The sequence below is a fragment of the Xenopus tropicalis genome, chromosome 2, assembly GCF_000004195.4.
Source record: "Xenopus tropicalis strain Nigerian chromosome 2, UCB_Xtro_10.0, whole genome shotgun sequence".
Taxonomy (NCBI): domain Eukaryota; kingdom Metazoa; phylum Chordata; class Amphibia; order Anura; family Pipidae; genus Xenopus; species Xenopus tropicalis.
The window spans coordinates 66,829,276-66,845,178 of record NC_030678.2 but is presented as its reverse complement, the minus strand read 5'-3'; the positions used below and the strand labels follow the sequence as shown (position 1 = coordinate 66,845,178).

Below are 15,903 nucleotides of genomic sequence, written 5' to 3'. Positions count from 1 at the left end.
CCTTCGGTTCCCTTGCCTTTTTAGAACTCTCTCCTTGGGTCTCTCACAATAAGTCCTGGTGGCATCCGAGTACCGAAGGGCTCCTCCCGACGTGAAAGGCAGCGTGAGGCCATGTCAATAATCTATGACAATCCTGATCGTTCTGCCTCTGCTGACTCTGCTATTCGTAATCTCAGGCAAGGTAAATGACTGGTTGAGGATTATTGTACTGAGTTCAGCCATTGGGCGGTAGAAACAGGCTGGAGTTATTACTGTCTTACAAAGTCAGTTTAGAGTGGGGCTGATGCTGTAAAAGATAGCCTGATAGGGAGAGAAGGTGACAACTGTTGGTGCGATCGTTCGAAAATGGAAGGAGCACAAAATGACCATCAATCGACCTCGCTCTGGGTCTCCACGCAAGATCTCACCTCGTGGGGTGTCAATGATTCTGAGAAAGGTGAAAAAGCATCCTAGAACTACACGGGAGGAGTTAGTTAATGACCTCAAATTAGCAGGGACCACAGTCACCAAGAAAACCATTGGAAACACATTACACCGCAATGGATTAAAATCCTGCAGGGCTCGCAAGGTCCCCCTGCTCAAGAAGGCACATGTGCAGGCCCGTCTGAAGTTTGCCAATGAACACCTGAATGATTCTGTGAGTGACTGGGAGAAGGTGCTGTGGTCTGATGAGACCAAAATAGAGCTCTTTGGCATTAACTCAACTCGCTGTGTTTGGAGGAAGAAAAATGCTGCCTATGACCCCCAAAACACCGTCCCCACCATCAAGCATGGGGGTGGAAACATTTTGCTTTGGGGGTGTTTTTCTGCTAAGGGCACAGGACAACTTATTCGCATTAACGGAAAATGGACGGAGCCATGTATCGTGAAATCCTGAACGACAACCTCCTTCCCTCTGCCAGGAAACTGAAAATGGGTCGTGGATGGGTGTTCCAGCACGACAATGACCCAAAACATACAGCAAAGGCAACAAAGGAGTGGCTCAAGAAGAAGCACATTAAGATCATGGAGTGGCCTAGTCAGTCTCCGGACCTTAATCCAATAGAAAACCTATGGAGGGAGCTCAAGCTCAGAGTTGCACAGAGACAGCCTCGAAACCTTAGGGATTTAGAGATGATCTGCAAAGAGGAGTGGACCAACATTCCTCCTAAAATGTGCGCAAACTTGGTCATCAATTACAAGAAACGTTTGACCTCTGTGCTTGCAAACAAGGGTTTTTCCACTAAGTATTAAGTCTTTTTTTGTTAGAGGGTTCAAAAACTTATTTCACTCAATGAAATGCAAATCAGTTGCTATCTTTTATTTAGTTATTTAGTTATTTTTTCGATTTTCCTTTTGATGTGCTATCTGCCACTGTTAAAATAAACCTACCATTGAAATGATACTGTTCTGAGACTTTTCATTTCTTTGTCATTGGACAAACTTACAAAATCAGTGAGGGGTCAAATAATTATTTCCTCCACTGTATATGGATATAAATGCTATAAACAATAAGCTGTTATATGTACAAATGCAGCCAGCCCAGTCCGGCTCCATTCCTTTTCTATGGCCTCATGGCATACCACAGCAAATTAGCTTTCACTCTGCTCTGTCACTTACAAATTTCTGCGTCACTGCATCTGTACATTTCAGATATTAATAATGCTTCCACTGAAACATTTGAAAGCATGGTTTCTATGGAGATTTAGAAAACAAAAACTGTAGTAGCCAGTTAGCCAGTATCAAAAATAATAAATTGTATTGAATTCATAGATCTTTCTCGTTCAGTTTCAAAGTTCCCTTTTAGAATTAACACCTTCATGTCCTGAAGCCTGTGGTCACGATTACAGAAGCATTGTCCCACTGGTGTATCACACGCTATGGTCTTGATCTTATGTCTGTGATGGTTCATCCTTGAGCATAGTTTTTGCCCTGTTTCTCCAATGTACATTCCTCCTGTAGGGCACTTAGTACATATAATCATGTACACCACATTGGAGGAAGAACATGAATAGCAGTCCCGAATGGTGTAGACTTTTTGTGTATTCGGTATTGCAATTTGATCTTTGCACAGGGTGTATTTGCAAGTCTCACATCTTTTGCTGTTGCAGGGAAACGTACCTGCTTTAGTTGTTTGGAGAAGAGCACTTCTGACAATCATTTTCCTCATACTGGGAGGTTGTCTATTGAACAGAAGAGGTAGTTCCTCTTTAGTCTGGTATCTGTATGGAGCATGGGCTGCAGGTCCCTGGCTATTTTTCTTATAATGTTCAGCAGTGGGTTGTAGGTGACTACAATTGGTACCCTGTTGATTTCTATTTTTTGTTTGTATTCCAAGAGTGTGTCTCTGGGTATTTGAGTTGCTCTGTGGATTTGATCATCAAAAACCTGTTTGCATACTGAGGTGCCATTTTACTTCCCATAGCACTTCCCATCAGTTGGCAGTATATGGCATCTTCCAATGAGAAGTAGTTGTGTGTATAAATATGATTAGTTGTAGTATTGGCATATGAGATTTTTCAAGGAAATATTGGCAGGCTGCAAAACCATCTTCATGTGTGATGTTGGTATAAAGAGATCCACATCCATGGTAGCTAGGATGGAAGTGGACTTATGGTAGCCAGTTTGTTTAAAAGGTCAGTGGTGTCCTGTATGAAATTGGGTGTTCTCTTGACAATTGGCTTCAGTATGTTTTCTACCCAGCCAGATATGCCCTCGGTTAATGTTCCAATACCAGAGATGATGGGTCATCCTGGGTTCCCTTCCTTATGAATTTTGGGTAACATGTAAAAGTACCAATTTTGGGGTTAACTGGCATCAAATCCATTAAGTGTGTCTGAGGGTGGAGAGGCTACTGGTGACTTGTTTAAGTTTCTTTGTATATTTATGAGTTGGATCCTCTTCCAGCCTTTTATAATATGTGGTGTTAGACAATTGTCTATTGGCACCCCATTTACCAGCTGGTTTTATTATTGAGTCTTTGTTGGTTTTCAAAGCCCGTATAGCATTTTTTTCCTGGATACTGATATTGTATTTGCATGGCCAGTATATTAGCTATAACCCTGTTTCTGAAGCAATCAGTGTATTGGTCCAGTTTAGGGTTTTATCCTGGTTGTGGGGTCCATTTGCTTTTCTTTTTTGTTTTGATTAAAGGATTCTCCGGGTTTTCCTCTGGTGTTATATTCGGATATCATGGAAGTCATAATCTCCGGAAATATTCCTCCATGTCACTGCAGAGCTCTGTTTTATCGAGGCTTTTTGTAGGGCAGAATGTCAGTCCTTTTGAGAGTACTTTGAGTTCCACTGTACTAGATTAATATTTTAAGTGGTTAATTTCTGAGCAGTCAGTGTTGGACAGCGTATTTTGTTTCCTTGGTGGGTCCAGAGTCAAGCCTGACTTTAGTCTCAGTCTGTCAAGTTTCTTTCTTTTGTTTTGGATCAGATGATATTGTATACTTTTGTAAAATTGTTGCAGTGCCTGCAGTGCCAGATGCTGTCTGCATTTGGTCCATATAGTTTACCATTCAATAGAATTTAATCTTGAATTTTCTTCTTGTTATTGTAGGATATTTTGATTTCAAAGCCTTTCTGCAGTTCTGAAGCATAATTTATGTGCAAACTGGCTGTTGTAGGTTCTGTTGCAAGATTTTTGAATTGGAGTCCTTTTGGAATCAGGTTTTCTTTTTTGCACTTTGTTAAACAGAAAATGTTACTGTCCAGTTGAGCCAGTTTCTTCAGGAGGGTTTTAAGTCTCATCTGCAGGCTGTACATTGTGGTATCTTCCATGTTAATCACCAAACAAAAACTGTAGTACCGTGTTAGCCAGTGTCAATAATAATGAAAAAAAACACAAATACAAGAGTTTTGTAGAAATGATACCTGTATTGGCTAACAATAAAAATACATTGCAAGCTTTCAGAGCTCTAAGGCCCCCTCATCAGGCAAATGTCGCACTATGTGACCTGACTGAATCCAGACCCCTGGATTATTTACAACCCATCTAAATAAACATTACTTTTATTATCTTCACAAGTTATCTCTTTTGATAACTAGTATTATGGTTTTTTTTTTGTATTTCACCAAATTCTTTATTACAGTAATAAATGCAAAGTTGCACATACATCTTATGCAAATATTCGTTTAACAATCTTAATATCTTCTTAAGTATTGTTAAGGCACTTAAAGGAGAAAGAAACAAAAAAAAAGAAGGGAGAAACGAAATAAGCAAAGGGGAGGAGAAGAAAGAGCATAGGAGCTGAATACACAGAAAACATCTTTTGTAGAGACTCCGGACTATCTTTACCGTTCGAGGCTAGAAGGGAGTCTTGAGGAGAGGGGAGAGAAGATGGAAGATATCAAACTTGAAATCATTTGGCACATAATCGGTGAGTATTAGGTATCTCGCTATGGCAATCATATGCAATATTTTATATTATTTTACAGCTTGTTATGAGAGTACAGGTAGGATATCCAAGGTCTCCAGGTTAATACATACTCCTGTTGTTTTCCATGAATTGAAGAGGTAATCTCTTCCATTGTGCAGATATCATTAATATTCGTAAACCATTCCTCTATTGTTGGTGGATTTACATCCCTCCAATGTTTAGGAATTAAAGACTTTTCTGCTAAAAGCAGCTGTAAGAGGAGGCTATGTTTAAATATATGCTCTGGTAGATCTGTGTGGTATAAAAGTACTAATTGAGGAGTAAGTATCACCTGGGTACCCAAGATCTCCTGAGTAATCATTTGTACATTGTTCCAGAAGTGAGAAAGTACTGGGCAAGATATCCAAATATGGGGGATTGTTCCTTGGGCAGAATTGCATCTCCAACATTTGTCATGTGGTAACAGACCCATTTGGTGTAGTTGCACCGGGGTTCTATACCATTTTGAAAGTATCTTGTATGAGTTCTCTTGATATCTATTACTTATAGAACATTTGGCTATCAGCCTAAAGATTTTCCCCCATTCTTCTTCTTGCAGGTTCAGTTGCAGTTCCGTATCCCAGGTGCGTGTAAAGTGAGGTAAGTTAGAGTATTTTTTTGCAATTATTAGTTTATACAGTTGAGATATTAGGTGGTTGGTGGGTTCCTTAGAGTTACATATCCTTTCTAAGTCTGTGAGCGGTCTATCTGCTCTTTGTAGAGTAGGGTTTTTTTCCAGATAATGTTTAATTTGAATATATCTCCAGTAGTCTCTTTTGGTCCAGAGTGACGTGTCCGTTTGGATGGTAGAAGGTTTATCTGGTAATTCTAAGACATGTTGTAGTTGTAGGTTTTGTATTCCAAAGGCCTGGGAGAGTCCATTGTCTATTAAGCCCGGGGGATATTCCGGGTTTAGGCTTAACGGGGTTAACGGTGAAGGGTATGGTATCAGGTGGTGAGCAGAGTTAAGGATTTTCCAGAACTTTACTTGAGCTTGTATCTGAGGGTTGTTGCCTGCGTATAGCTTAATATGTGGGTCTCTGTTCCAGAGGATATTTTGTGTTGGTAATGTTGTCCAGTAATTCTCTAGTGTTTTCCATTGTTTATTAACCATAGTTTGTGAATGGTCCGTTAGTTTGGTCAGTAAAGTAGCTTGGTAGTATGATGTAATGTCTGGGAGACTTAGTCCTCCTGCGCTTTTGGGCATATATAGGATAGTTTTCCTCAGTCTGGGATGTTTCTTGCACCATATAAATCTACTGATTAAGGAATCCAATGTTTGGAAAAAGCTTTTGGGGAGATGAATCGGGAGTGATTGAAAATGGTATAGGATCTTAGGTAGTATCGTCATTTTAATTATACTTATCCTTCCTGTCTATGTAAAGTGTTGAAGGTCCCATCTTTGAAGCAGTCCCTCTATTGTAGAAAGTAAGGGTTTATAATTGTATAAGTATATGTTGCTTAGGTTTTGTGGTATAAATATTCCCAAATATTTAATCTTATCTTTTTGCCATTTGAACGGAAAATTTGTTTTCAGTAGTTCCCCCATTTGTTTAGGCATAAATACTGACAGTGCTTCTGATTTAGACATATTAATCTTGTAATTCGAAATTTCTCCATATGTTTGAATCTCTTTCATAATGTTGGGCATAGAAATATATGGGTTTGTCACAAACATCATTAGATCGTCTGCAAATACCGCAGCTTTATACTCATGTGTTCCAACTGTCAATCCCTTAACATCTGGATTTGCTCTAATTGCTATTAACAGATGTTCCATACACAAAACATACAGTAACGGGGACAGCGGACAACCTTGTCTTGTCCCATTGCTTATACAAAAAGGATCTGACTGGATACCATTTATTTTAATTTGAGCTGTGGGTTCAGAATAGACTGCCATTATTTTGTCTCTAAAGGTGTTGGTTAGGCCCATTCCTTCTAGCATATGTTTCAAAAATGACCAATTGACTCTATCAAATGCCTTCTCTGCATCTGTTGAGAGGAGCAGAGAAGGTATGTGTTGTTTTTGAGCTATAGCAATTAGATGTAAGATTTTCATCGTGTTTTCCTTTCCCTCTTTTCCCTTTACGAAGCCTACTTGGTCCCTATGTATCAAAGTAGGGAGTAGATGGCTAAGTCTTGTAGCTATAATTTTTGTGTATATTTTGAGATCTGTATTGAGTAGAGATATCGGTCTATAGCTGCTACAGCAAGTAGGGTCCTTGCCTGGTTTGTGAATTACTGAAATATGAGCTGCTAGAAATTCTTTGTTTAACGGGTGGTTTTGGTCTATTTCATTAATAAAGCTTAGGAAGAGAGGGGTAATGGATGTAGCATATTGTTTGTAAAACTGGTTTGTGTAGCCGTCTGGTCCAGGGGCCTTATGAGGTTGTGTCTGTTTTATAGCCAATATTATTTCTTGGGTTTGGAAGGGTATACAGAGGTTCTCTAAAGTAGTGGCTTCTAATTTAGGAAGAGGATATTTCGCTATGTATTCCTTAATCTTGGTCTGCAATGTGTTCTTGTTGTTTTTTTGTGGTAGATTGTATAGGCCTTCATAGTAATTTTTAAAGGCTAATGCTATTTTGTCAGGGATAACTTGCATTTCATCTTTTTTATTTTTAATTTTGTGTATGTGTAGATTTATTTGCTTATCTTTTAAAGCTCTAGCTAACAGTTTCCCTGACTTGTTTCCATATTCATAATATTTTTGTTTTAGCCTAGACATTGCGAATTTTGTCTGGGTGTTCAAATATTGTTTCAACTCAAGTCTTTTATTAGTTAGGGCCTTTAGAGTTTCACTTTCTAGGTTTTGCTGGTGTTGCTCTTCCAATTGCTTAATCTCTGTAATAAGGTTTTCTATGTTACTTTGTCTTTGTTACTCAGCCTTTATGGCTGAATAAAAGTGTTATTGTCGAGGTTGGTAAGAAAAAACGTGCTTTTAGGGCATTCAAGTTAGCTGGGACAGCAGAAACTTTCATCAGGTACAAGGAAGCAAATAAAGCATGCAAAAAAGCTATCAGGCAAGCTAAAATAGAGATGGAAAGGGATATTGCTGCTAGGAGTAAAAAGAATCCAAAATTATTTTTTAATTATGTGAATAGTAAAAAAATGAAGCAAGAAGGGGTGGGAACTTTATTATCACGGGGGGGTACGTTGGTTGATGAAAACGGGGAAAAAGCTGAAATTTTGAACTCTTATTTTTCATCTGTCTATACATCTGAGGAGCCAGATAATGAAGGCTTCCCTTGTAATATGCCCAGTTCTAGTAATTTAGCTACTGACGCATGGGTCACTCGGGAGGAAATTCAAAAGAGACTTGAACATGTAAAGGTAAAAAAAAGGTCCAGGGCCGGATGGGATTCATCCCAGGGTATTAAATGAGCTGAGCGCTGTGATTGCCAAACCTCTTCACTTAATTTTTCAGGATTCATTGAGGTCTGGCATGGTGCCAAGAGACTGGCGGATTGCTAATGTGGTGCCGTTATTTAAAAAGGGATCCCGTTCTCAGCCTGAAAACTATAGGCCTGTTAGTCTGACATCAGTAGTAGGAAAACTTTTGGAAGGGGTAATAAGGGATAGGGTACTTGAATACATTGCAGTTCACAATACTATTAGTTTGTGCCAGCATGGTTTTATGCGTAACAGATCTTGCCAGACTAATTTAGTTGCCTTTTATGAGGAGGTGAGTAGGAACCTTGATGCTGGAATGGCAGTTGATGTCATCTACTTGGACTTTGCTAAAGCGTTTGATACAGTACCTCACAGAAGGTTAATGATCAAATTAAGGAATATTGGCCTAGAACATAATATTTGTAATTGGATAGAGAACTGGCTGAAGGATAGAGTACAAAGAGTGGTTGTAAATGGAACATTTTCTAATTGGACCAGTGTGGTTAGTGGAGTACCGCAGGGGTCAGTCCTTGGGCCTTTGCTGTTTAACTTGTTTATTAATGACCTGGAGGTGGGCATAGACAGGATTGTTTCTATTTTTGCTGATGACACTAAATTGTGCAAAACTATAAGTTCCATGCAGGATGCTGCCGCTTTGCAGAGCGATTTGACAAAATTAGATAACTGGGCAGCAAACTGGAAAATGAGGTTCAATGTTGATAAGTGCAAAGTTATGCACTTTGGTAGAAATAATATAAACGCAAACTATCTACTGAATGGTAGTGTGTTGGGGGTATCCTTAATGGAGAAGGATCTAGGGGTTTTTGTTGATAACAAGTTGTCTAATTCCAGGCAGTGTCATTCTGTGGCTACTAAAGCAAATAAAGTGCTGTCTTGTATAAAAAAGGGCATTGACTCAAGGGATGAGAACATAATTTTGCCCCTTTATAGGTCCCTGGTAAGGCCTCACCTTGAGTATGCAGTGCAGTTTTGGGCTCCTGTCCTTAAGAAGGATATTAATGAGCTGGAGAGAGTGCAGAGACGTGCAACTAAACTGGTTAAGGGGATGGAAGATTTAAACTATGAGGTTAGACTGTCGAGGTTGGGGTTGTTTTCTCTGGAAAAGAGGCGCTTGCGAGGGGACATGATTACTCTGTACAAGTACATTAGAGGGGATTATAGGCAGTTGGGGGATGTTCTTTTTTCCCATAAAAACAATCAACGCACCAGAGGTCACCCCTTTAGATTAGAGGAACGGAGCTTCCATTTGAAGCAGCGTAGGTGGTTTTTCACGGTGAGGGCAGTGAGGTTATGGAATGCCCTTCCTAGTGATGTGGTAATGGCAGATTCTGTTAATGCCTTTAAGAGGGGCCTGGATGAGTTCTTGATCAATCAGAATATCCAAGGCTATTGTGATACTAATATCTACAGTTAGTACTAGTGGTTGTATTTAAAGTTTATGTATGTGAGTGTATTGATTGGTAGGTGTGGGTTAGGTGTGCTGGGTTTACTTGGATGGGTTGAACTTGATGGACACAGGTCTTTTTTCAACCCTATGTAACTATGTAACTATGTAACTATGTAACTATGTGTGCCATGTTTAATTAAAATTCCCCTAAGTAAGCATTTGAGGGCTAACCATTTGCTTTGGTGGGTTGAGGGGTCTGCTATTACGTTGTTTTTATATTCATCTATGGTAGACTGGATTTCTGTTTTACAGTCAGAGTCTTTTAGTAAATTATCATTTAACCTCCAATTCCATACGTGCTTAGGTTTGTTTATAATTTGAATAGTTACAGATGTTGCTGCGTGGTCTGACCACATGATATTGCTAATAGTAGCTTGTCGGAGTTGTTGGAGGTGGTGTTGGGAGATAAATATATAATCAATTCGTGAGTATCCATTCTGGGCATAAGAGTAGAAAGAGTATTCCTTAGAAGAGGGGTTAAGGAATCTCCAAGAGTCTATTAATCTAAGTGTTTGCAACTTTCTATTCACCTCTTTCCTAGTTTGGATGGGGGAGCTGGCTATACCTTTGGATGTATCCAACATTGGGTTAAGGGCTAAATTCAGGTCTCCTCCTAATACTGTAACCCCTTCCGCAAAATTAACCAGTTTGTTAGTAAATTGCGTAAAGAATTTTCCTTGCTTTACATTGGGTACATACACACTTCCTATGGTGTATAGAGTATGATATAGTAGGCCTTTAATTACTAAATATCTCCCATTCTGGTCTGCTAGTATTGCCTGTACTTTAAAATCAATTGTATTTTTAATGGCTATGGCTACTCCTTTTGTTTTCTGCATGGGGTTGTTGCTGTAAAACCATTGTGTATAGGTGCCCAATTTATGCATTGGGGGAGCTTCTTTTCTAAAATGTGTTTCTTGCATAATAACTATATCACCCTTTTGTTTTTTCATAATGTTAACTATTTGTTTCCTTTTTTCAGGAGTGTTCAAGCCATTCACATTGAGGGACACAATTTTCAAATTATCCGCCATCATACATATCAAGGTGAGTGTTACTATACCACATGCATTTGTACCAACTTACAATTTGAAGATTGCCACAGCGAGATAGCCACCTAAGAAAAAAGAAGGATTTGTGCCAAGAACTATATACATATATATCTATCGTATTTACTATTTCTGTCATATAACAATTTTGTATTTTGGCCGGATTGGTTCCGGTCCAACCATAAACAGCATAGTTATGTTTTTTAGTACACATCATCAAAAATGGGTTTAATGCTGTCCGCCTGTATATTATAGGCGCGCATTGTAGTATTCCCATCTATTGTTGGGGAGGGTGGGTATGCTTTCTAAGTGTCTGCATAGCCTTAGTGGGTAGTGTTTTGTCTCTTAGTTCAAATCCAGGGAACGCAGGTTTAAACCTTAATAGGCAAAATAGTTTTGCCAAAGTATTGAGTATGGGCTTTATAGGTAGGCATTGTCTGTTGTACTGCTGTTTCTTATAGTTACCAGTTTCATCCGGGTTCTGTGGTTTCCATCTGGTCCCCATTTTTATCTATTATTTGGCGCGGTCGCTTTCTTTTTGCTTTAGGAGTAGAGACTTCAGTCCAGTATTCTCTTGCTGGTAGGGAGATTGGTTCCGGTATTTGCACAAATTTTATCCATTCTGTGAGGGATATACCTGTTGCGTTGCAGGCTTGCAGGAAGGGCTGTATGTCATCCGGACATGCCAGTGTATGTAATTTCCCTGCTATTGTAGCCTGTATACTGAATGGGTATCCCCATCGAAATAAAATCTTCTTTTCCTTAAGAATATCAGTAAGTTTCATCATGCGTCTCTGTTGCAAAGTGAACCAAGAAAGATCTTGAAGAATTATGATTTCTGCATTACCATGCTTTATATTCTTTAGTTGTCTAGCTTTAATGAGGATTTCCTCTTTGACGGTGAAGTGTAAGAGGCAGCAAATCACATCCCTCGGTTTCTCTGATGCCAACCCTTTGGGCCTCAGAGCCCTATGTATTCGCTCAATATGGATTTCGGTGGCTTCAGGCCTATTCAGCACAAGGTTAAATATTGCCATTGTTGTTTGCTTTAACTGCGTAGGTTCTACCGTTTCCGGGATGCCCCGCACTCTTAAGTTACACCTTCTGCCTCTATTATCTAGGTCTTCCACCCGTTTAGTTAAGGCTTGTATTGCCTTACCTTGTATTTGTGTCACCGCCACAATTGAGTCCATTGAGGTTTCTACCGCCTCGAGTTTTGTGTCATTTTCAGCCGCTCTGATGTGGAGCGCTGCTATTTCCGTTTTGAGGTCCGCTACCTCTTCTTTAAGTATATCTTTAATTTGCTGTGCTAAGTTTGCTAAGTCTCGCTTCGTTGGTAGTGTCTTTAGATATGCCATTGTGTTTTGTTCAGAAGCCGAGGAGTCCCCGTCGGAGTCTGGATCAGAGTCTCTCCCTCTCGCCTCTGCCGCGCTAGGCCTTTGTGCGCATCGCTCGCCTCCATCGTCTGAGGGTGTCAAGAATTTTTTTAGGAGTTTCTGCGACTCGGTGAGTTTATGCATCTTTGGATCCTCTTTCGTTTGCTCTTTTGTTTTGCCATGTTTGCCCATTATTACTGCGTTCTCTTACTTTCTCCCACAGGTCTGCAGCGGAGCTCCAGCGCTACGCGTCCATCTTAGTTGGCAGTTGGCCACGCCCCCCAACTAGTATTATGTTATCTATTTCACAATACTATAAGTTTGTGCCAGCATGGTTTTATGCGTAACAGATCTTGCCAGACTAATTTAGTCGCCTTTTATGAAGAGGAACCTCGATGCTGGAATGGCAGTTGATGTCATCTACTTGGACTTTGCTAAAGGGTTTGATACAGTACCTCACAGAAGGTTAATGATCAAATTGAGGAATATTGGCCTAGAACATAATACTGGATAGGGAACTGGCTGAAGGATAGATTACAAAGAGTGGTGGTAAATAGAACATTTTCTAATTGTACCAGTGTTGTTAGTGGAGTACCACAGGGGTCAGTCCTTGGTCCTTTGCTTTTTAACTTGTTTATTAATGATCTGGAGGTGGGCATAGAGAGTACTGTTTCTATTTTTGCGGACAACACTAAATTGTGCAAAACTATACGTTCCATGCAGGATATGACACTTTGCAGAGTGATTTGACGAAACTGGAAAACTGGGCAGCAAACTGGAAAATGAGGTTCAATGTGGACAAGTGTAAAGTTATGGGGGGATCATTCTGTGGCTACTAAAGCAAATAAAGTGCTGTCTTGTATAAAAAAAGGGCATTGACTCAAGGGATGAAAACAAAATTTTGCCTCTTTATAGGTCCCTGTAAGGCCTCACCTTGAGTATGCGGTGCAGTTTTGGGCTCCAGTCCTTGAGAAGGATATTATTAAGCTGGAGAGGGTGCAGAGACCTGCAACTAAACTGGGATGGAAGATTCAAGCTATGAGGTGGGACTGTCGAGGTTGAAGTTGTTTTCTCTGGAAAAGAGGCGCTTGCCAGGGGACATTATTACACTGTACAAATACATTAGAGGGGATTAAAGGGGTGTTTTTTCCCATAAAAGTGATCAACGCACCAGAGGCCATCCCTTTAAATTAGAGGAACAGAGTTTCCATTTGAAGCAGTGTAGGTGGTTTTTCATGGTGAGGGCAGTGAGGTTGTTGAATGCCCTTCGTAGTGATGCTGTGATGGCAGATTTTGTTAATGCCTTTAAGAGGGGCCTGGACGGTGAGGGCAGTGAGGTTGTTGAATGCCCTTTCTAGTGATGCTGTGATGGCAGATTTTGTTAATGCCTTTAAGAGGGGCCTCTGAACAAGCATAGTATCCAAGGCTATTGTGATACTAATATCTACAGTTAATATTAAAGTGGGCCTGTCACCCAAACATAAATAGCTGTATAATAAAAGTCCTTTTCAAATGAAACAAGAAACCCAAATTCATTTTTATATTAACACATCTAAACCCATTATAAAGGCATTTAAAAATCCCAGCGATCAATCATGTATTGTCTGCCCCGCCTCTATGCCTTAGGCATAGAGGCGGGGCAGACAAGTACTTTAAATTTCAATTAAGCTCTCACTTTTTCTCTCCCTCCTAACCATCTAATTGTGTAGCCAATGCATTGGCCTGGGCATCTGGTCCCCAATTTTGGTCATACACAGGATTTTGGGGTGATACAAAGCTTGCCTTAATAACAGTGTCCACAAAATGGCTCCTGCCTATTTGATGTGATTGTGTAATTCCAGGACTGAAGGAAACAAGATTTATATTATTTATATACTGTAGTGTCAGTGAAGATTATTTTGCTTAACAAACACAATTGAAAATAATTTTGAATTATTTCTTAGGGTGACAAGTCCCCTTCAATGGTTGTATATATAGTTTATGTATGTGATAGTATAGATCAGTAAGTATAGATTGTATGTGCTTGGTTTACTTGGAAGGGTTGAACTTGATGGACTCTGCTCTTTGAAAACGATTAAAAACCAGTAGGTTCAAGGGAGTGAAGATATGGCACATTCATGTGTCTGAACTGCATAGGACAGAGCATTAAACATCCTTGTACAGGCAAAAATATACTACTGAAACTGTATGCAACATGTGATACGAACTTTGTGGTATATCTGTTGAAATGCCCGTGTGGCAAAAGTATACACCCAGTTAAGGAGGGAATAAAAAGAATATAACAGTGCAATTAGGAACCTGTAAAATGGTAATAGTAAATACGAGACTTCAGAATCAAAACATTTTGTAACTCATAAACACTTAGGGGCTGATTTACTAACCCACGAATCCAACCCGAATTGGAAAAGTTCCGACTTGAAAACGAACATTTTGCGACTTTTTCGTATGTTTTGCGATTTTTTCGGCGTCTTTACAAATTTTTCGTTACCAATACGATTTTTGCGTAAAAACGCGAGTTTTTCGTAGCCTTTATGAAAGTTGCGTAAAATCTTGCGATTTTTCCGTAGCGTTAAAACTTACGCGAAAAGTTGCGCCTTTTTCGTAGCGTTAAAACTTAAAAGGTGCGAAGTTTCGCGTAAGTTTTAACGCTACGAAAAAAGCGCAACTTTTTGCGCAAGTTTTAACGCTACGAAAAATCTCAAGATTTTACGCAACTTTCGTAATGACTACGAAAAACTCGCGTTTTTACGCAAAAATCGTATTGGTAACGAAAAATTCGTAAAGACGCCGAAAAAAACGCAAAAAATACGAAAAAATCGCAAAATACCGATCTTTACGAAAAAAACGCAATCGGACTCATTTCGACCCGTTCGTGGGTTAGTAAATCAGCCCCTTAGGATCACAACTCAAATGGCAAGTCATAGAAGTGGTGAAACCATATCTAAAATAGGGCAATAGGCAAAAGAAACAAAGGAAAGTGCTCTGGATTAAACTATTGGATAGCTTGCACCCCAATGGTATAGATAAAACTTGAAACATCAAACCATTCTTGTAAGATACTAGAAGAAAAATTAATCACACAGAGCTCCTGCTGTAAGGTATTTTTTACACCATAACTACGGTAACTATTGTAGAGTACAGTTAAAGGAGCTTATAGTTGGTGAGTTAGGATATTACATATGCTGTAATATACAGTTTATGATCATAAGTGATATACATATGTGGGGCCCTGGATAGCCTCCTAGTGAGCAGTTTTCTGTATTGGTATTATAATAGATGCATTAATTTCTGCAGATACTGCAGCTCTTCACTAAATGTATGAACGGACAATCCAATGATGGACTTCTGTTGAACATTGTTTTATTTTGGTTTTTTTCATGGGTTGTCCTGGGACTGATGATTAATATAGTTTTCACAACTTTATGATGTAATCAAGAGACAAATGCTCACATTGGGTCCCTCGTTAATGATGTAATGAAGGGGCAAGTTTTGAAGCATTTAGACCTAGAAAAACATGTGAGAACACGTGACAAAGGGGTCATCCCTGAAACATGTTGTGAAAAATGACACAATTAACACCCCTCTGCAAGGAATTAAGTCCTGTCACTGAGCCTATTTTTGTTCCTACAATTTTTATTACCCACTTTCTGGATATAGTCTCTGATTTTAACAGTAACCCCTATGCCTTCTCTCATCATCATCTGGTTACATTTTCTGTCTTGCACTCCCCCACCTACTACTATCCCCACTGTTCTAATTCAAACTAGACTTGATATAGACTTTCTAATCTTAACTTACTTATCTTAGGTCCAGCCTTTCCTTCTTCATGGTTATGTATAATCCTGATACACTGGTTGTTTATAACCACATCCTCCACCACTGGCTTATTTACACCCTTACAGGCTAAGCATACTCATGCTGGAACTGGCTCAACTTAAATTAGATTTGTATACTCCTGTATATCTGTGAGAATACATTTCTACGGTCATGGTTCAATTCATATTCATCTGGCATTATAAGGACTAACTCTAGCACCACTTCATCGCAGGTTCACTAAGAGACCCCTGATTATCCACCTCAGAAGGGAGGCTGTTCAAGGGTGATACCCTTATCTGACTTTACCGGTTATATTTAGCAGGCAAATAAACATACTATATTGCTATCACCTGTTAATGATAGTTACAGCAAGTGAGTTTTTGTGGGTGGTCGTC

At 39.5% G+C, this 15,903-nt stretch overlaps 1 protein-coding gene and 1 long non-coding RNA gene across 3 annotated transcripts in view; one reads left to right on the top strand and one right to left on the bottom strand.

The window, feature by feature from the left end:
• pik3c2b (phosphatidylinositol-4-phosphate 3-kinase catalytic subunit type 2 beta) overlaps positions 1–15,903 on the bottom strand; it is a 318,516-nt gene that overhangs the window by 100,978 nt on the left and 201,635 nt on the right. The gene's annotated exons all lie outside the window — the stretch shown is intronic.
• On the top strand, positions 4,098–10,314 carry LOC116408827. The gene is made up of 3 exons (XR_004221283.1): positions 4,098–4,364; positions 4,963–5,003; positions 10,250–10,314. It is a non-coding gene; the product is annotated as an uncharacterized LOC116408827 (long non-coding RNA).